The sequence below is a fragment of the Anopheles funestus genome, chromosome 2RL (assembly GCF_943734845.2).
Source record: "Anopheles funestus chromosome 2RL, idAnoFuneDA-416_04, whole genome shotgun sequence".
Classification (NCBI taxonomy): domain Eukaryota; kingdom Metazoa; phylum Arthropoda; class Insecta; order Diptera; family Culicidae; genus Anopheles; species Anopheles funestus.
The window spans coordinates 76,517,303-76,538,903 of record NC_064598.1 but is presented as its reverse complement, the minus strand read 5'-3'; the positions used below and the strand labels follow the sequence as shown (position 1 = coordinate 76,538,903).

At 33.0% G+C, this 21,601-nt stretch overlaps 1 long non-coding RNA gene across 2 annotated transcripts; it reads left to right on the top strand.

The window, feature by feature from the left end:
• Positions 1-1,458: 1,458 nt before the first annotated feature.
• LOC125764012 (uncharacterized) lies at positions 1,459-20,407 on the top strand. Of its 2 annotated transcripts, none has more exons than XR_007418425.1 (3): positions 1,459-1,716; positions 17,389-18,074; positions 19,950-20,407. It is a non-coding gene; the product is annotated as an uncharacterized LOC125764012 (long non-coding RNA). The 2 variants fall into 2 exon arrangements; XR_007418424.1 differs by lacking the exon at positions 1,459-1,716 and adding an exon at positions 4,352-4,587 and having other exon boundaries at positions 19,950-20,406.
• The last annotated feature ends 1,194 nt before the right edge of the window (positions 20,408-21,601 follow it).

Below are 21,601 nucleotides of genomic sequence, written 5' to 3'. Positions count from 1 at the left end.
TAAGGACAAATTTGTCATGCGAATTGCATACTTTATGGAGTATCGGTATAAGGATTTAGAGATGTGCAAAGTGAGTAAGAGTGAGATAATGAATTGGAACGTTGTATTGAACGAGTTTCGTTCACTCACCGCGAGGAGTATTAGCGACTCTTTTTTTACTTACTCACTCATGAGTGTAAGCATGTAGCCGTGGTGAGTCGAGTAGCAAGAAAAATATTCTATTTTTATATTTTAAAGCATTATTTGAGTGAAAAGAAACTTATTTCAATAAATTCGCATTAAAATAAATCAATTTTTAAAATTTTGCTAAATTTCCCAAAAAAAAAGCAAAGGCTATAAACCTTAGGAAATTTTCAAGAATTTAGAATTTTTTAATTTTTTCAAATTTTTTGAAGGGAGCCGTTGGGCATAGCCGTCTAAGAAGAAAATGTAGCCATTGGTGCCATCTACCGACCACAGGTTAAAGATTGGCGATCCGTTGGATACCGACCGAGTTATAGGCAAAACTTGGTGCAAAAATGAGGAAAATTTTACATTTTCTCAAACAGGGTAGGGAACTTGGTTCCCGGGATAATTTCTGGCACAGAAATCTGAGGGCATGGCGGTCCAGGAAGAAAATGTAGCCATTGGTGCCATCTACCGACCACAGGTTAAAGATTGGCGATCCGTTGGATACCGACCGAGTTATAGGCAAAACTTGGTGCAAAAATGACTAAAATTTTACATTTTCTCAAACAGGGTATGGAACTTGGTTCCTCGAATAACTTCCGGCACAGACATCTGAGGGCATGGCCGTTCAAGAAGAAAATGTAGCCATTGATGCCATCTATCAACCACAGGTTGAAGATTGGCGATCCGTTGGATACCGACCGAATTATACGCAAAATTTGGTGCAAAAATGAGAAAAATTTTACATTTTCTCAAACAGGGTAAGGAACTTGGTTCCTCGAATAACTTCTGGCACAGACATCTGAGGGCATAGCCGTCCAAGAAGAAAATGTAGCCATTGATGCCATCTATCGACCACAGGTTAAAGATTGGCGATCCGTTGGATACCGACCGAGTTATAGGCAAAAGTTGGTGCAAAAATGACCCTTAGTAAATTTTCATTTTTTTTAAATTTTTTGATTTTTTCAATATTTTGCACTCTTTTTTTATTTCAATCATTATTTGAGTGAAAAGAAACTCATTGCAACCAATTGGGATTAAAATAAAACAATTTTATTTTTTTTGCAAAATTTCTCAAAAAACCGTAAGGGGTAAGCCTTATGAAATTTTCGAGTAGAAATTTTTTTGAAATTTTTTTTTCGATTTTTTATTCTTTTTTTAGTTTAAAGCATTATTTGAGTGAAAAGAAACATATTGCAACAAATTCCCATTAAAATATATCACATTTTTCAATTTTGCTAAATTGTTCAAAAACAGGGTAAGGAACTTGGTTCCCTGAATAACTTCTGGCACAGACATCTGAGGGCATGGCCGTCCAAGAAGAAAATGTAGCCATTGATGCCATCTATCGACCACAGGTTAAAGATTGGCGATCCGTTGGATACCGACCGAGTTATAGGCAAAAGTTGGTGCAAAAATGAGAAAAATTTTACATTTTCTCAAACAGGGTAAGGAACTTGGTTCCTCGAATAACTTCTGGCACAGACATCTGAGGGCATGGTCGTCCAAGAAGAAAATGTAGCCATTGATGCCATCTATCGACCACAGGTTAAAGATTGGCGATCCGTTGGATACCGACCGAGTTATTGGCAAAAGTTGGTGCAATAATGACCCTTAGTAAATTTTCCTTTTTTTAATTTTTTTGATTTTTTCAATATTTTGCACTCTTTTTTTTATTTCAATCATTATTTGAGTGAAAAGAAACTCATTGCAACCAATTGGGATTAAAATAAAACAATTTCATTTTTTTTGCAAAATTTCTCAAAAAAAACGTAAGGGGTAAGCCTTATGAAATTTTCGAGTAGAAATTTTTTTGAAATTTTTTTTTCGATTTTTTATTCTTTTTTTAGTTTAAAGCATTATTTGAGTGAAACGAAACATATTGCAACAAATTCCCATTAAAATATATCACATTTTTCAATTTTGCTAAATTGTTCAAAAACAGGGTAAGGAACTTGGTTCCCTGAATAACTTCTGGCACAGACATCTGAGGGCATGGCCGTCCAAGAAGAAAATGTAGCCATTGATGCCATCTATCGACCACAGGTTAAAGATTGGCGATCCGTTGGATACCGACCGAGTTATAGGCAAAAGTTGGTGCAAAAATGACCCTTAGTAAATTTTCATTTTTTTTAAAATTTTTGATTTTTTCAATATTTTGCACTCTTTTTTTTATTTCAATCATTATTTGAGTGAAAAGAAACTCATTGCAACCAATTGGGATTAAAATAAAACAATTTCATTTTTTTTGCAAAATTTCTCAAAAAAAACGTAAGGGGTAAGCCTTATGAAATTTTCGAGTAGAAATTTTTTTGAAATTTTTTTTTCGATTTTTTATTCTTTTTTTAGTTTAAAGCATTATTTGAGTGAAACGAAACATATTGCAACAAATTCCCATTAAAATATATCACATTTTTCAATTTTGCTAAATTGTTCAAAAACAGGGTAAGGAACTTGGTTCCCTGAATAACTTCTGGCACAGACATCTGAGGGCATGGCCGTCCAAGAAGAAAATGTAGCCATTGATGCCATCTATCGACCACAGGTTAAAGATTGGCGATCCGTTGGATACCGACCGAGTTATAGGCAAAAGTTGGTGCAAAAATGAGAAAAATTTTACATTTTCTCAAACAGGGTAAGGAACTTGGTTCCTCGAATAACTTCTGGCACAGACATCTGAGGGCATGGCCGTCCAAGAAGAAAATGTAGCCATTGATGCCATCTATCGACCACAGGTTAAAGATTGGCGATCCGTTGGATACCGACCGAGTTATAGGCAAAAGTTGGTGCAAAAATGACCCTTAGTAAATTTTCATTTTTTTTAAATTTTTTGATTTTTTCAATATTTTGCACTCTTTTTTTTATTTCAATCATTATTTGAGTGAAAAGAAACTCATTGCAACCAATTGGGATTAAAATAAAACAATTTCATTTTTTTTGCAAAATTTCTCAAAAAAAACGTAAGGGGTAAGCCTTATGAAATTTTCGAGTAGAAATTTTTTTGAAATTTTTTTTTCGATTTTTTATTCTTTTTTTAGTTTAAAGCATTATTTGAGTGAAAAGAAACATATTGCAACAAATTCCCATTAAAATATATCACATTTTTCAATTTTGCTAAATTGTTCAAAAACAGGGTAAGGAACTTGGTTCCCTGAATAACTTCTGGCACAGACATCTGAGGGCATGGCCGTCCAAGAAGAAAATGTAGCCATTGATGCCATCTATCGACCACAGGTTAAAGATTGGCGATCCGTTGGATACCGACCGAGTTATTGGCAAAAGTTGGTGCAATAATGACCCTTAGTAAATTTTCATTTTTTTTAATTGTTTGATTTTTCAATATTTTGCACTCTTTTTTTTATTTCAATCATTATTTGAGTGAAAAGAAACTCATTGCAACCAATTGGGATTAAAATAAAACAATTTCATTTTTTTTGCAAAATTTCTCAAAAAAAACGTAAGGGGTAAGCCTTATGAAATTTTCGAGTAGAAATTTTTTTGAAATTTTTTTTTCGATTTTTTATTCTTTTTTTAGTTTAAAGCATTATTTGAGTGAAACGAAACATATTGCAACAAATTCCCATTAAAATATATCACATTTTTCAATTTTGCTAAATTGTTCAAAAACAGGGTAAGGAACTTGGTTCCCTGAATAACTTCTGGCACAGACATCTGAGGGCATGGCCGTCCAAGAAGAAAATGTAGCCATTGATGCCATCTATCGACCACAGGTTAAAGATTGGCGATCCGTTGGATACCGACCGAGTTATAGGCAAAAGTTGGTGCAAAAATGACCCTTAGTAAATTTTCATTTTTTTTAAATTGTTTGATTTTTCAATATTTTGCACTCTTTTTTTTATTTCAATCATTATTTGAGTGAAAAGAAACTCATTGCAACCAATTGGGATTAAAATAAAACAATTTCATTTTTTTTGCAAAATTTCTCAAAAAAAACGTAAGGGGTAAGCCTTATGAAATTTTCGAGTAGAAATTTTTTTGAAATTTTTTTTTCGATTTTTTATTCTTTTTTTAGTTTAAAGCATTATTTGAGTGAAACGAAACATATTGCAACAAATTCCCATTAAAATATATCACATTTTTCAATTTTGCTAAATTGTTCAAAAACAGGGTAAGGAACTTGGTTCCCTGAATAACTTCTGGCACAGACATCTGAGGGCATGGCCGTCCAAGAAGAAAATGTAGCCATTGATGCCATCTATCGACCACAGGTTAAAGATTGGCGATCCGTTGGATACCGACCGAGTTATAGGCAAAAGTTGGTGCAAAAATGAGAAAAAATTTACAATTTCTCAAACAGGGTAAGGAACTTGGTTCCTCGAATAACTTCTGGCACAGACATCTGAGGGCATGGTCGTCCAAGAAGAAAATGTAGCCATTGATGCCATCTATCGACCACAGGTTAAAGATTGGCGATCCGTTGGATACCGACCGAGTTATAGGCAAAAGTTGGTGCAAAAATGACCCTTAGTAAATTTTCATTTTTTTTAAATTTTTTGATTTTTTCAATATTTTGCACTCTTTTTTTTATTTCAATCATTATTTGAGTGAAAAGAAACTCATTGCAACCAATTGGGATTAAAATAAAACAATTTCATTTTTTTTGCAAAATTTCTCAAAAAAAACGTAAGGGGTAAGCCTTATGAAATTTTCGAGTAGAAATTTTTTTGAAATTTTTTTTTCGATTTTTTATTCTTTTTTTAGTTTAAAGCATTATTTGAGTGAAAAGAAACATATTGCAACAAATTCCCATTAAAATATATCACATTTTTCAATTTTGCTAAATTGTTCAAAAACAGGGTAAGGAACTTGGTTCCCTGAATAACTTCTGGCACAGACATCTGAGGGCATGGCCGTCCAAGAAGAAAATGTAGCCATTGATGCCATCTATCGACCACAGGTTAAAGATTGGCGATCCGTTGGATACCGACCGAGTTATAGGCAAAAGTTGGTGCAAAAATGAGAAAAATTTTACATTTTCTTAAACAGGGTAAGGAACTTGGTTCCTCGAATAACTTCTGGCACAGACATCTGAGGGCATGGTCGTGCAAGAAGAAAATGTAGCCATTGATGCCATCTATCGACCACAGGTTAAAGATTGGCGATCCGTTGGATACCGACCGAGTTATTGGCAAAAGTTGGTGCAATAATGACCCTTAGTAAATTTTCATTTTTTTTAATTGTTTGATTTTTCAATATTTTGCACTCTTTTTTTTATTTCAATCATTATTTGAGTGAAAAGAAACTCATTGCAACCAATTGGGATTAAAATAAAACAATTTCATTTTTTTTGCAAAATTTCTCAAAAAAAACGTAAGGGGTAAGCCTTATGAAATTTTCGAGTAGAAATTTTTTTGAAATTTTTTTTTCGATTTTTTATTCTTTTTTTAGTTTAAAGCATTATTTGAGTGAAACGAAACATATTGCAACAAATTCCCATTAAAATATATCACATTTTTCAATTTTGCTAAATTGTTCAAAAACAGGGTAAGGAACTTGGTTCCCTGAATAACTTCTGGCACAGACATCTGAGGGCACGGCCGTCCAAGAAGAAAATGTAGCCATTGATGCCATCTATCGACCACAGGTTAAAGATTGGCGATCCGTTGGATACCGACCGAGTTATAGGCAAAAGTTGGTGCAAAAATGAGAAAATTTTACATTTTCTCAAACAGGGTAAGGAACTTGGTTCCTCGAATAACTTCTGGCACAGACATCTGAGGGCATAGCCGTCCAAGAAGAAAATGTAGCCATTGATGCCATCTATCGACCACAGGTTAAAGATTGGCGATCCGTTGGATACCGACCGAGTTATAGGCAAAAGTTGGTGCAAAAATTACCCTTAGTAAATTTTCATTTTTTTTAAAATTTTTGATTTTTTCAATATTTTGCACTCTTTTTTTTATTTCAATCATTATTTGAGTGAAAAGAAACTCATTGCAACCAATTGGGATTAAAATAAAACAATTTCATTTTTTTTGCAAAATTTCTCAAAAAAAACGTAAGGGGTAAGCCTTATGAAATTTTCGAGTAGAAATTTTTTCGAAATTTTTTTTTCGATTTTTTATTCTTTTTTTAGTTTAAAGCATTATTTGAGTGAAAAGAAACATATTGCAACAAATTCCCATTAAAATATATCACATTTTTCAATTTTGCTAAATTGTTCAAAAACAGGGTAAGGAACTTGGTTCCCTGAATAACTTCTGGCACAGACATCTGAGGGCATGGCCGTCCAAGAAGAAAATGTAGCCATTGATGCCATCTATCGACCACAGGTTAAAGATTGGCGATCCGTTGGATACCGACCGAGTTATAGGCAAAAGTTGGTGCAAAAATGAGAAAAATTTTACATTTTCTTAAACAGGGTAAGGAACTTGGTTCCTCGAATAACTTCTGGCACAGACATCTGAGGGCATGGTCGTGCAAGAAGAAAATGTAGCCATTGATGCCATCTATCGACCACAGGTTAAAGATTGGCGATCCGTTGGATACCGACCGAGTTATTGGCAAAAGTTTTTGCAATAATGACCCTTAGTAAATTTTCATTTTTTTTAATTGTTTGATTTTTCAATATTTTGCACTCTTTTTTTTATTTCAATCATTATTTGAGTGAAAAGAAACTCATTGCAACCAATTGGGATTAAAATAAAACAATTTTATTTTTTTTGCAAAATTTCTCAAAAAAAACGTAAGGGGTAAGCCTTATGAAATTTTCGAGTAGAAATTTTTTTGAAATTTTTTTTTCGATTTTTTATTCTTTTTTTAGTTTAAAGCATTATTTGAGTGAAACGAAACATATTGCAACAAATTCCCATTAAAATATATCACATTTTTCAATTTTGCTAAATTGTTCAAAAACAGGGTAAGGAACTTGGTTCCCTGAATAACTTCTGGCACAGACATCTGAGGGCACGGCCGTCCAAAAAGAAAATGTAGCCATTGATGCCATCTATCGACCACAGGTTAAAGATTGGCGATCCGTTGGATACCGACCGAGTTATAGGCAAAAGTTGGTGCAAAAATGAGAAAAATTTTACATTTTCTCAAACAGGGTAAGGAACTTGGTTCCTCGAATAACTTCTGGCACAGACATCTGAGGGCATGGCCGTCCAAGAAGAAAATGTAGCCATTGATGCCATCTATCGACCACAGGTTAAAGATTGGCGATCCGTTGGATACCGACCGAGTTATAGGCAAAATTTGATGCAAAAATGACCCTTAGTAAATTTTCATTTTTTTGAATTTTTTGATTTTTTCATTATTTTTCACTCTTTTTTTATTTCAATCATTATTTGAGCGAAAAGAAACTCATTGCAACCAATTGGGATTAAAATAAAACAATTTTATTTTTTTTGCAAAATTTCTCAAAAAACCGTAAGGGGTAAGCCTTATGAAATTTTCGAGTTGAAATTTTTTTGAAATTTTTTTTTCGATTTTTTATTCTTTTTTTAGTTTAAAGCATTATTTGAGTGAAAAGAAACATATTGCAACAAATTCCCATTAAAATATATCACATTTTTCAATTTTGCTAAATTGTTCAAAAACAGGGTAAGGAACTTGGTTCCCTGAATAACTTCTGGCACAGACATCTGAGGGCATGGCCGTCCAAGAAGAAAATGTAGCCATTGATGCCATCTATCGACCACAGGTTAAAGATTGGCGATCCGTTGGATACCGACCGAGTTATAGGCAAAAGTTGGTGCAAAAATGAGAAAAATTTTACATTTTCTTAAACAGGGTAAGGAACTTGGTTCCTCGAATAACTTCTGGCACAGACATCTGAGGGCATGGTCGTGCAAGAAGAAAATGTAGCCATTGATGCCATCTATCGACCACAGGTTAAAGATTGGCGATCCGTTGGATACCGACCGAGTTATAGGCAAAAGTTGGTGCAATAATGACCCTTAGTAAATTTTCATTTTTTTTAAATTGTTTGATTTTTCAATATTTTGCACTCTTTTTTTTATTTCAATCATTATTTGAGTGAAAAGAAACTCATTGCAACCAATTGGGATTAAAATAAAACAATTTTATTTTTTTTGCAAAATTTCTCAAAAAAAACGTAAGGGGTAAGCCTTATGAAATTTTCGAGTAGAAATTTTTTTGAAATTTTTTTTTCGATTTTTTATTCTTTTTTTAGTTTAAAGCATTATTTGAGTGAAACGAAACATATTGCAACAAATTCCCATTAAAATATATCACATTTTTCAATTTTGCTAAATTGTTCAAAAACAGGGTAAGGAACTTGGTTCCCTGAATAACTTCTGGCACAGACATCTGAGGGCATGGCCGTCCAAGAAGAAAATGTAGCCATTGATGCCATCTATCGACCACAGGTTAAAGATTGGCGATCCGTTGGATACCGACCGAGTTATAGGCAAAAGTTGGTGCAAAAATGAGAAAAATTTTACATTTTCTCAAACAGGGTAAGGAACTTGGTTCCTCGAATAACTTCTGGCACAGACATCTGAGGGCATGGTCGTGCAAAAAGAAAATGTAGCCATTGATGCCATCTATCGACCACAGGTTAAAGATTGGCGATCCGTTGGATACCGACCGAGTTATAGGCAAAAGTTGGTGCAAAAATGACCCTTAGTAAATTTTCATTTTTTTTAAATTTTTTGATTTTTTCAATATTTTGCACTCTTTTTTTTATTTCAATCATTATTTGAGTGAAAAGAAACTCATTGCAACCAATTGGGATTAAAATAAAACAATTTCATTTTTTTTGCAAAATTTCTCAAAAAAACGTAAGGGGTAAGCCTTATGAAATTTTCGAGTAGAAATTTTTTTGAAATTTTTTTTTCGATTTTTTATTCTTTTTTTAGTTTAAAGCATTATTTGAGTGAAACGAAACATATTGCAACAAATTCCCATTAAAATATATCACATTTTTCAATTTTGCTAAATTGTTCAAAAACAGGGTAAGGAACTTGGTTCCCTGAATAACTTCTGGCACAGACATCTGAGGGCATGGCCGTCCAAGAAGAAAATGTAGCCATTGATGCCATCTATCGACCACAGGTTAAAGATTGGCGATCCGTTGGATACCGACCGAGTTATAGGCAAAAGTTGGTGCAAAAATGACCCTTAGTAAATTTTCATTTTTTTTTAAATTGTTTGATTTTTCAATATTTTGCACTCTTTTTTTTATTTCAATCATTATTTGAGTGAAAAGAAACTCATTGCAACCAATTGGGATTAAAATAAAACAATTTCATTTTTTTTGCAAAATTTCTCAAAAAAAACGTAAGGGGTAAGCCTTATGAAATTTTCGAGTAGAAATTTTTTTGAAATTTTTTTTTCGATTTTTTATTCTTTTTTTAGTTTAAAGCATTATTTGAGTGAAACGAAACATATTGCAACAAATTCCCATTAAAATATATCACATTTTTCAATTTTGCTAAATTGTTCAAAAACAGGGTAAGGAACTTGGTTCCCTGAATAACTTCTGGCACAGACATCTGAGGGCATGGCCGTCCAAGAAGAAAATGTAGCCATTGATGCCATCTATCGACCACAGGTTAAAGATTGGCGATCCGTTGGATACCGACCGAGTTATAGGCAAAAGTTGGTGCAAAAATGAGAAAAATTTTACATTTTCTCAAACAGGGTAAGGAACTTGGTTCCTCGAATAACTTCTGGCACAGACATCTGAGGGCATGGTCGTCCAAGAAGAAAATGTAGCCATTGATGCCATCTATTGACCACAGGTTAAAGATTGGCGATCCGTTGGATACCGACCGAGTTATAGGCAAAAGTTGGTGCAAAAATGACCCTTAGTAAATTTTCATTTTTTTAAAATTTTTTAATTTTTTCAATATTTTGCACTCTTTTTTTATTTCAATCATTATTTGAGTGAAAAGAAACTCATTGCAACCAATTGGGATTAAAATAAAACAATTTTATTTTTTTTGCAAAATTTCTCAAAAAACCGTAAGGGGTAAGCCTTATGAAATTTTCGAGTAGAAATTTTTTTGAAATTTTTTTTCGATTTTTTATTCTTTTTTTAGTTTAAAGCATTATTTGAGTGAAAAGAAACATATTGCAACAAATTCCCATTAAAATATATCACATTTTTCAATTTTGCTAAATTGTTCAAAAACAGGGTAAGGAACTTGGTTCCCTGAATAACTTCTGGCACAGACATCTGAGGGCATGGCCGTCCAAGAAGAAAATGTAGCCATTGATGCCATCTATCGACCACAGGTTAAAGATTGGCGATCCGTTGGATACCGACCGAGTTATAGGCAAAAGTTGGTGCAAAAATGAGAAAAATTTTACATTTTCTCAAACAGGGTAAGGAACTTGGTTCCTCGAATAACTTCTGGCACAGACATCTGAGGGCATGGCCGTCCAAGAAGAAAATGTAGCCATTGATGCCATCTATCGACCACAGGTTAAAGATTGGCGATCCGTTGGATACCGACCGAGTTATTGGCAAAAGTTGGTGCAATAATGACCCTTAGTAAATTTTCATTTTTTTGAATTTTTTGATTTTTTCATTATTTTTCACTCTTTTTTTATTTCAATCATTATTTGAGTGAAAAGAAACTCATTGCAACCAATTGGGATTAAAATAAAACAATTTCATTTTTTTTTGCAAAATTTCTCAAAAAAAACGTAAGGGGTAAGCCTTATGAAATTTTCGAGTAGAAATTTTTTTGAAATTTTTTTTTCGATTTTTTATTCTTTTTTTAGTTTAAAGCATTATTTGAGTGAAACGAAACATATTGCAACAAATTCCCATTAAAATATATCACATTTTTCAATTTTGCTAAATTGTTCAAAAACAGGGTAAGGAACTTGGTTCCCTGAATAACTTCTGGCACAGACATCTGAGGGCATGGCCGTCCAAGAAGAAAATGTAGCCATTGATGCCATCTATCGACCACAGGTTAAAGATTGGCGATCCGTTGGATACCGACCGAGTTATAGGCAAAAGTTGGTGCAAAAATGACCCTTAGTAAATTTTCATTTTTTTTAAATTGTTTGATTTTTCAATATTTTGCACTCTTTTTTTTATTTCAATCATTATTTGAGTGAAAAGAAACTCATTGCAACCAATTGGGATTAAAATAAAACAATTTCATTTTTTTTGCAAAATTTCTCAAAAAAACGTAAGGGGTAAGCCTTATGAAATTTTCGAGTAGAAATTTTTTTGAAATTTTTTTTTCGATTTTTTATTCTTTTTTTAGTTTAAAGCATTATTTGAGTGAAACGAAACATATTGCAACAAATTCCCATTAAAATATATCACATTTTTCAATTTTGCTAAATTGTTCAAAAACAGGGTAAGGAACTTGGTTCCCTGAATAACTTCTGGCACAGACATCTGAGGGCATGGCCGTCCAAGAAGAAAATGTAGCCATTGATGCCATCTATCGACCACAGGTTAAAGATTGGCGATCCGTTGGATACCGACCGAGTTATAGGCAAAAGTTGGTGCAAAAATGACCCTTAGTAAATTTTCATTTTTTTTTAAATTGTTTGATTTTTCAATATTTTGCACTCTTTTTTTTATTTCAATCATTATTTGAGTGAAAAGAAACTCATTGCAACCAATTGGGATTAAAATAAAACAATTTCATTTTTTTTGCAAAATTTCTCAAAAAAAACGTAAGGGGTAAGCCTTATGAAATTTTCGAGTAGAAATTTTTTTGAAATTTTTTTTTCGATTTTTTATTCTTTTTTTAGTTTAAAGCATTATTTGAGTGAAACGAAACATATTGCAACAAATTCCCATTAAAATATATCACATTTTTCAATTTTGCTAAATTGTTCAAAAACAGGGTAAGGAACTTGGTTCCCTGAATAACTTCTGGCACAGACATCTGAGGGCATGGCCGTCCAAGAAGAAAATGTAGCCATTGATGCCATCTATCGACCACAGGTTAAAGATTGGCGATCCGTTGGATACCGACCGAGTTATAGGCAAAAGTTGGTGCAAAAATGAGAAAAATTTTACATTTTCTCAAACAGGGTAAGGAACTTGGTTCCTCGAATAACTTCTGGCACAGACATCTGAGGGCATGGTCGTCCAAGAAGAAAATGTAGCCATTGATGCCATCTATTGACCACAGGTTAAAGATTGGCGATCCGTTGGATACCGACCGAGTTATAGGCAAAAGTTGGTGCAAAAATGACCCTTAGTAAATTTTCATTTTTTTAAAATTTTTTAATTTTTTCAATATTTTGCACTCTTTTTTTATTTCAATCATTATTTGAGTGAAAAGAAACTCATTGCAACCAATTGGGATTAAAATAAAACAATTTTATTTTTTTTGCAAAATTTCTCAAAAAACCGTAAGGGGTAAGCCTTATGAAATTTTCGAGTAGAAATTTTTTTGAAATTTTTTTTCGATTTTTTATTCTTTTTTTAGTTTAAAGCATTATTTGAGTGAAAAGAAACATATTGCAACAAATTCCCATTAAAATATATCACATTTTTCAATTTTGCTAAATTGTTCAAAAACAGGGTAAGGAACTTGGTTCCCTGAATAACTTCTGGCACAGACATCTGAGGGCATGGCCGTCCAAGAAGAAAATGTAGCCATTGATGCCATCTATCGACCACAGGTTAAAGATTGGCGATCCGTTGGATACCGACCGAGTTATAGGCAAAAGTTGGTGCAAAAATGAGAAAAATTTTACATTTTCTCAAACAGGGTAAGGAACTTGGTTCCTCGAATAACTTCTGGCACAGACATCTGAGGGCATGGCCGTCCAAGAAGAAAATGTAGCCATTGATGCCATCTATCGACCACAGGTTAAAGATTGGCGATCCGTTGGATACCGACCGAGTTATTGGCAAAAGTTGGTGCAATAATGACCCTTAGTAAATTTTCATTTTTTTGAATTTTTTGATTTTTTCATTATTTTTCACTCTTTTTTTATTTCAATCATTATTTGAGTGAAAAGAAACTCATTGCAACCAATTGGGATTAAAATAAAACAATTTCATTTTTTTTTGCAAAATTTCTCAAAAAAAACGTAAGGGGTAAGCCTTATGAAATTTTCGAGTAGAAATTTTTTTGAAATTTTTTTTTCGATTTTTTATTCTTTTTTTAGTTTAAAGCATTATTTGAGTGAAACGAAACATATTGCAACAAATTCCCATTAAAATATATCACATTTTTCAATTTTGCTAAATTGTTCAAAAACAGGGTAAGGAACTTGGTTCCCTGAATAACTTCTGGCACAGACATCTGAGGGCATGGCCGTCCAAGAAGAAAATGTAGCCATTGATGCCATCTATCGACCACAGGTTAAAGATTGGCGATCCGTTGGATACCGACCGAGTTATAGGCAAAAGTTGGTGCAAAAATGACCCTTAGTAAATTTTCATTTTTTTTAAATTGTTTGATTTTTCAATATTTTGCACTCTTTTTTTTATTTCAATCATTATTTGAGTGAAAAGAAACTCATTGCAACCAATTGGGATTAAAATAAAACAATTTCATTTTTTTTGCAAAATTTCTCAAAAAAAACGTAAGGGGTAAGCCTTATGAAATTTTCGAGTAGAAATTTTTTTGAAATTTTTTTTTCGATTTTTTATTCTTTTTTTAGTTTAAAGCATTATTTGAGTGAAAAGAAACATATTGCAACAAATTCCCATTAAAATATATCACATTTTTCAATTTTGCTAAATTGTTCAAAAACAGGGTAAGGAACTTGGTTCCCTGAATAACTTCTGGCACAGACATCTGAGGGCATGGCCGTCCAAGAAGAAAATGTAGCCATTGATGCCATCTATCGACCACAGGTTAAAGATTGGCGATCCGTTGGATACCGACCGAGTTATAGGCAAAAGTTGGTGCAAAAATGAGAAAAATTTTACATTTTCTCAAACAGGGTAAGGAACTTGGTTCCTCGAATAACTTCTGGCACAGACATCTGAGGGCATGGTCGTGCAAGAAGAAAATGTAGCCATTGATGCCATCTATTGACCACAGGTTAAAGATTGGCGATCCGTTGGATACCGACCGAGTTATAGGCAAAAGTTGGTGCAAAAATGACCCTTAGTAAATTTTCATTTTTTTTAAATTTTTTGATTTTTTCAATACTTTGCACTCTTTTTTTTTATTTCAATCATTATTTGAGTGAAAAGAAACTCATTGCAACCAATTGGGATTAAAATAAAACAATTTCATTTTTTTTGCAAAATTTCTCAAAAAAAACGTAAGGGGTAAGCCTTATGAAATTTTCGAGTAGAAATTTTTTTGAAATTTTTTTTTTGATTTTTTATTCTTTTTTTAGTTTAAAGCATTATTTGAGTGAAACGAAACATATTGCAACAAATTCCCATTAAAATATATCACATTTTTCAATTTTGCTAAATTGTTCAAAAACAGGGTAAGGAACTTGGTTCCCTGAATAACTTCTGGCACAGACATCTGAGGGCATGGCCGTCCAAGAAGAAAATGTAGCCATTGATGCCATCTATCGACCACAGGTTAAAGATTGGCGATCCGTTGGATACCGACCGAGTTATAGGCAAAAGTTGGTGCAAAAATGAGAAAAATTTTACATTTTCTCAAACAGGGTAAGGAACTTGGTTCCTCGAATAACTTCTGGCACAGACATCTGAGGGCATGGTCGTGCAAAAAGAAAATGTAGCCATTGATGCCATCTATCGACCACAGGTTAAAGATTGGCGATCCGTTGGATACCGACCGAGTTATAGGCAAAATTTGATGCAAAAATGACCCTTAGTAAATTTTCATTTTTTTGAATTTTTTGATTTTTTCATTATTTTTCACTCTTTTTTTATTTCAATCATTATTTGAGTGAAAAGAAACTCATTGCAACCAATTGGGATTAAAATAAAACAATTTTATTTTTTTTGCAAAATTTCTCAAAAAACCGTAAGGGGTAAGCCTTATGAAATTTTCGAGTTGAAATTTTTTTAAAATTTTTTTTCGATTTTTTATTCTTTTTTTAGTTTAAAGCATTATTTGAGTGAAAAGAAACATATTGCAACAAATTCCCATTAAAATATATCACATTTTTCAATTTTGCTAAATTGTTCAAAAACAGGGTAAGGAACTTGGTTCCCTGAATAACTTCTGGCACAGACATCTGAGGGCATGGCCGTCCAAGAAGAAAATGTAGCCATTGATGCCATCTATCGACCACAGGTTAAAGATTGGCGATCCGTTGGATACCGACCGAGTTATAGGCAAAAGTTGGTGCAAAAATGAGAAAAATTTTACATTTTCTTAAACAGGGTAAGGAACTTGGTTCCTCGAATAACTTCTGGCACAGACATCTGAGGGCATGGTCGTGCAAGAAGAAAATGTAGCCATTGATGCCATCTATCGACCACAGGTTAAAGATTGGCGATCCGTTGGATACCGACCGAGTTATTGGCAAAAGTTGGTGCAATAATGACCCTTAGTAAATTTTCATTTTTTTGAATTTTTTGATTTTTTCATTATTTTTCACTCTTTTTTTATTTCAATCATTATTTGAGTGAAAAGAAACTCATTGCAACCAATTGGGATTAAAATAAAACAATTTCATTTTTTTTGCAAAATTTCTCAAAAAAAACGTAAGGGGTAAGCCTTATGAAATTTTCGAGTAGAAATTTTTTTGAAATTTTTTTTTCGATTTTTTATTCTTTTTTTAGTTTAAAGCATTATTTGAGTGAAACGAAACATATTGCAACAAATTCCCATTAAAATATATCACATTTTTCAATTTTGCTAAATTGTTCAAAAACAGGGTAAGGAACTTGGTTCCCTGAATAACTTCTGGCACAGACATCTGAGGGCATGGCCGTCCAAGAAGAAAATGTAGCCATTGATGCCATCTATCGACCACAGGTTAAAGATTGGCGATCCGTTGGATACCGACCGAGTTATAGGCAAAAGTTGGTGCAAAAATGACCCTTAGTAAATTTTCATTTTTTTTAAATTGTTTGATTTTTCAATATTTTGCACTCTTTTTTTTATTTCAATCATTATTTGAGTGAAAAGAAACTCATTGCAACCAATTGGGATTAAAATAAAACAATTTCATTTTTTTTGCAAAATTTCTCAAAAAAAACGTAAGGGGTAAGCCTTATGAAATTTTCGAGTAGAAATTTTTTTGAAATTTTTTTTTCGATTTTTTATTCTTTTTTTAGTTTAAAGCATTATTTGAGTGAAAAGAAACATATTGCAACAAATTCCCATTAAAATATATCACATTTTTCAATTTTGCTAAATTGTTCAAAAACAGGGTAAGGAACTTGGTTCCCTGAATAACTTCTGGCACAGACATCTGAGGGCACGGCCGTCCAAAAAGAAAATGTAGCCATTGATGCCATCTATCGACCACAGTTTAAAGATTGGCGATCCGTTGGATACCGACCGAGTTATAGGCAAAAGTTGGTGCAAAAATGAGAAAAATTTTACATTTTCTCAAACAGGGTAAGGAACTTGGTTCCTCGAATAACTTCTGGCACAGACATCTGAGGGCATAGCCGTCCAAGAAGAAAATGTAGCCATTGATGCCATCTATCGACCACAGGTTAAAGATTGGCGATCCGTTGGATACCGACCGAGTTATAGGCAAAAGTTGGTGCAAAAATGACCCTTAGTAAATTTTCATTTTTTTTAAATTTTTTGATTTTTTCAATATTTTGCACTCTTTTTTTATTTCAATCATTATTTGAGTGAAAAGAAACTCATTGCAACCAATTGGGATTAAAATAAAACAATTTTATTTTTTTTGCAAAATTTCTCAAAAAACCGTAAGGGGTAAGCCTTATGAAATTTTCGAGTTGAAATTTTTTTGAAATTTTTTTTTCGATTTTTTATTCTTTTTTTAGTTTAAAGCATTATTTGAGTGAAAAGAAACATATTGCAACAAATTCCCATTAAAATATATCACATTTTTCAATTTTGCTAAATTGTTCAAAAACAGGGTAAGGAACTTGGTTCCCTGAATAACTTCTGGCACAGACATCTGAGGGCATGGCCGTCCAAGAAGAAAATGTAGCCATTGATGCCATCTATCGACCACAGGTTAAAGATTGGCGATCCGTTGGATACCGACCGAGTTATAGGCAAAAGTTGGTGCAAAAATGAGAAAAATTTTACATTTTCTCAAACAGGGTAAGGAACTTGGTTCCTCGAATAACTTCTGGCACAGACATCTGAGGGCATGGTCGTCCAAGAAGAAAATGCAGCCATTGATGCCATCTATCGACCACAGGTTAAAGATTGGCGATCCGTTGGATACCGACCGAGTTATAGGCAAAATTTGGTGCAAAAATGACCCTTAGTAAATTTTCATTTTTTTTAATTTTTTGATTTTTTCATTATTTTTCACTCTTTTTTTATTTCAATCATTATTTGAGTGAAAAGAAACTCATTGCAACCAATTGGGATTAAAATAAAACAATTTTATTTTTTTGCAAAATTTCTCAAAAAAACCGTAAGGGGTAAGCCTTATGAAATTTTCGAGTTGAAATTTTTTTGAAATTTTTTTTTCGATTTTTTATTCTTTTTTTAGTTTAAAGCAGTATTTGAGTGAAAAGAAACATATTGCAACAAATTCCCATTAAAATATATCACATTTTTCAATTTTGCTAAATTGTTCAAAAACAGGGTAAGGAACTTGGTTCCCTGAATAACTTCTGGCACAGACATCTGAGGGCATGGCCGTCCAAGAAGAAAATGTAGCCATTGATGCCATCTATCGACCACAGGTTAAAGATTGGCGATCCGTTGGATACCGACCGAGTTATAGGCAAAAGTTGGTGCAAAAATGAGAAAAATTTTACATTTTCTCAAACAGGGTAAGGAACTTGGTTCCTCGAATAACTTCTGGCACAGACATCTGAGGGCATGGTCGTCCAAGAAGAAAATGTAGCCATTGATGCCATCTATCGACCACAGGTTAAAGATTGGCGATCCGTTGGATACCGACCGAGTTATTGGCAAAAGTTGGTGCAATAATGACCCTTAGTAAATTTTCATTTTTTTTAAATTGTTTGATTTTTCAATATTTTGCACTCTTTTTTTTATTTCAATCATTATTTGAGTGAAAAGAAACTCATTGCAACCAATTGGGATTAAAATAAAACAATTTCATTTTTTTTGCAAAATTTCTCAAAAAAAACGTAAGGGGTAAGCCTTATGAAATTTTCGAGTAGAAATTTTTTCGAAATTTTTTTTTCGATTTTTTATTCTTTTTTTAGTTTAAAGCATTATTTGAGTGAAACGAAACATATTGCAACAAATTCCCATTAAAATATATCACATTTTTCAATTTTGCTAAATTGTTCAAAAACAGGGTAAGGAACTTGGTTCCCTGAATAACTTCTGGCACAGCCATCTGAGGGCATGGCCGTCCAAGAAGAAAATGTAGCCATTGATGCCATCTATCGACCACAAGTTAAAGATTGGCGATCCGTTGGATACCGACCGAGTTATAGGCAAAAGTTGGTGCAAAAATGACCCTTAGTAAATTTTCATTTTTTTTAAATTGTTTGATTTTTTCAATATTTTGCACTCTTTTTTTTATTTCAATCATTATTTGAGTGAAAAGAAACTCATTGCAACCAATTGGGATTAAAATAAAACAATTTTATTTTTTTTGCAAAATTTCTCAAAAAAACGTAAGGGGTAAGCCTTATGAAATTTTCGAGTTGAAATTTTTTTAAAATTTTTTTTTCGATTTTTTATTCTTTTTTTAGTTTAAAGCATTATTTGAGTGAAAAGAAACATATTGCAACAAATTCCCATTAAAATATATCACATTTTTCAATTTTGCTAAATTGTTCAAAAACAGGGTAAGGAACTTGGTTCCCTGAATAACTTCTGGCACAGACATCTGAGGGCATGGCCGTCCAAGAAGAAAATGTAGCCATTGATGCCATCTATCGACCACAGGTTAAAGATTGGCGATCCGTTGGATACCGACCGAGTTATAGGCAAAAGTTGGTGCAAAAATGAGAAAAATTTTACATTTTCTCAAACAGGGTAAGGAACTTGGTTCCTCGAATAACTTCTGGCACAGACATCTGAGGGCATGGCCGTCCAAGAAGAAAATGTAGCCATTGATGCCATCTATCGACCACAGGTTAAAGATTGGCGATCCGTTGGATACCGACCGAGTTATAGGCAAAAGTTGGTGAAAAAATGACCCTTAGTAAATTTTCATTTTTTTTTGAATTTTTTGATTTTTTCAATATTTTGCACTCTTTTTTTATTTCAATCATTATTTGAGTGAAAAGAAACTCATTGCAACCAATTGGGATTAAAATAAAACAATTTCATTTTTTTTGCAAAATTTCTCAAAAAAAACGTAAGGGGTAAGCCTTATGAAATTTTCGAGTAGAAATTTTTTTGAAATTTTTTTTTCGATTTTTTATTCTTTTTTTAGTTTAAAGCATTATTTGAGTGAAACGAAACATATTGCAACAAATTCCCATTAAAATATATCACATTTTTCAATTTTGCTAAATTGTTCAAAAACAGGGTAAGGAACTTGGTTCCCTGAATAACTTCTGGCACAGACATCTGAGGGCATGGCCGTCCAAGAAGAAAATGTAGCCATTGATGCCATCTATCGACCACAGGTTAAAGATTGGCGATCCGTTGGATACCGACCGAGTTATAGGCAAAAGTTGGTGCAAAAATGAGAAAAATTTTACATTTTCTCAAACAGGGTAAGGAACTTGGTTCCTCGAATAACTTCTGGCACAGACATCTGAGGGCATGGTCGTGCAAAAAGAAAATGTAGCCATTGATGCCATCTATCGACCACAGGTTAAAGATTGGCGATCCGTTGGATACCGACCGAGTTATAGGCAAAATTTGGTGCAAAAATGACCCTTAGTAAATTTTCATTTTTTTGAATTTTTTGATTTTTTCATTATTTTTCACTCTTTTTTTATTTCAATCATTATTTGAGTGAAAAGAAACTCATTGCAACCAATTGGGATTAAAATAAAACAATTTTATTTTTTTGCAAAATTTCTCAAAAAAACCGTAAGGGGTAAGCCTTATGAAATTTTCGAGTTGAAATTTTTTTGAAATTTTTTTTTCGATTTTTTATTCTTTTTTTAGTTTAAAGCATTATTTGAGTGAAACGAAACATATTGCAACAAATTCCCATTAAAATATATCACATTTTTCAATTTTGCTAAATTGTTCAAAAACAGGGTAAGGAACTTGGTTCCCTGAATAACTTCTGGCACAGACATCTGAGGGCATGGCCGTCCAAGAAGAAAATGTAGCCATTGATGCCATCTATCGACCACAGGTTAAAGATTGGCGATCCGTTGGATACCGACCGAGTTATAGGCAAAAGTTGGTGCAAAAATGAGAAAAATTTTACATTTTCTCAAACAGGGTAAGGAACTTGGTTCCTCGAATAACTTCTGGCACAGACATCTGAGGGCATGGCCGTCCAAGAAGAAAATGTAGCCATTGATGCCATCTATCGACCACAGGTTAAAGATTGGCGATCCGTTGGATACCGACCGAGTTATAGGCAAAAGTTGGTGAAAAAATGACCCTTAGTAAATTTTCATTTTTTTGAATTTTTTGATTTTTTCAATATTTTGCACTCTTTTTTTATTTCAATCATTATTTGAGTGAAAAGAAACTCATTGCAACCAATTGGGATTAAAATAAAACAATTTCATTTTTTTGCAAAATTTCTCAAAAAAAACGTAAGGTGTAAGCCTTATGAAATTTTCGAGTAGAAATTTTTTTGAAATTTTTTTTTCGATTTTTTATTCTTTTTTTAGTTTAAAGCATTATTTGAGTGAAACGAAACATATTGCAACAAATTCCCATTAAAATATATCACATTTTTCAATTTTGCTAAATTGTTCAAAAACAGGGTAAGGAACTTGGTTCCCTGAATAACTTCTGGCACAGACATCTGAGGGCATGGCCGTCCAAGAAGAAAATGTAGCCATTGATGCCATCTATTGACCACAGGTTAAAGATTGGCGATCCGTTGGATACCGACCGAGTTATAGGCAAAAGTTGGTGCAAAAATGAGAAAAATTTTACATTTTCTCAAACAGGGTAAGGAACTTGGTTCCTCGAATAACTTCTGGCACAGACATCTGAGGGCATGGTCGTCCAAGAAGAAAATGCAGCCATTGATGCCATCTATCGACCACAGGTTAAAGATTGGCGATCCGTTGGATACCGACCGAGTTATAGGCAAAAGTTGGTGCAAAAATGACCCTTAGTAAATTTTCATTTTTTTTAAATTTTTTGATTTTTTCAATATTTTGCACTCTTTTTTTTATTTCAATCATTATTTGAGTGAAAAGAAACTCATTGCAACCAATTGGGATTAAAATAAAACAATTTCATTTTTTTTGCAAAATTTCTCAAAAAAAAACGTAAGGGGTAAGCCTTATGAAATTTTCGAGTAGAAATTTTTTCGAAATTTTTTT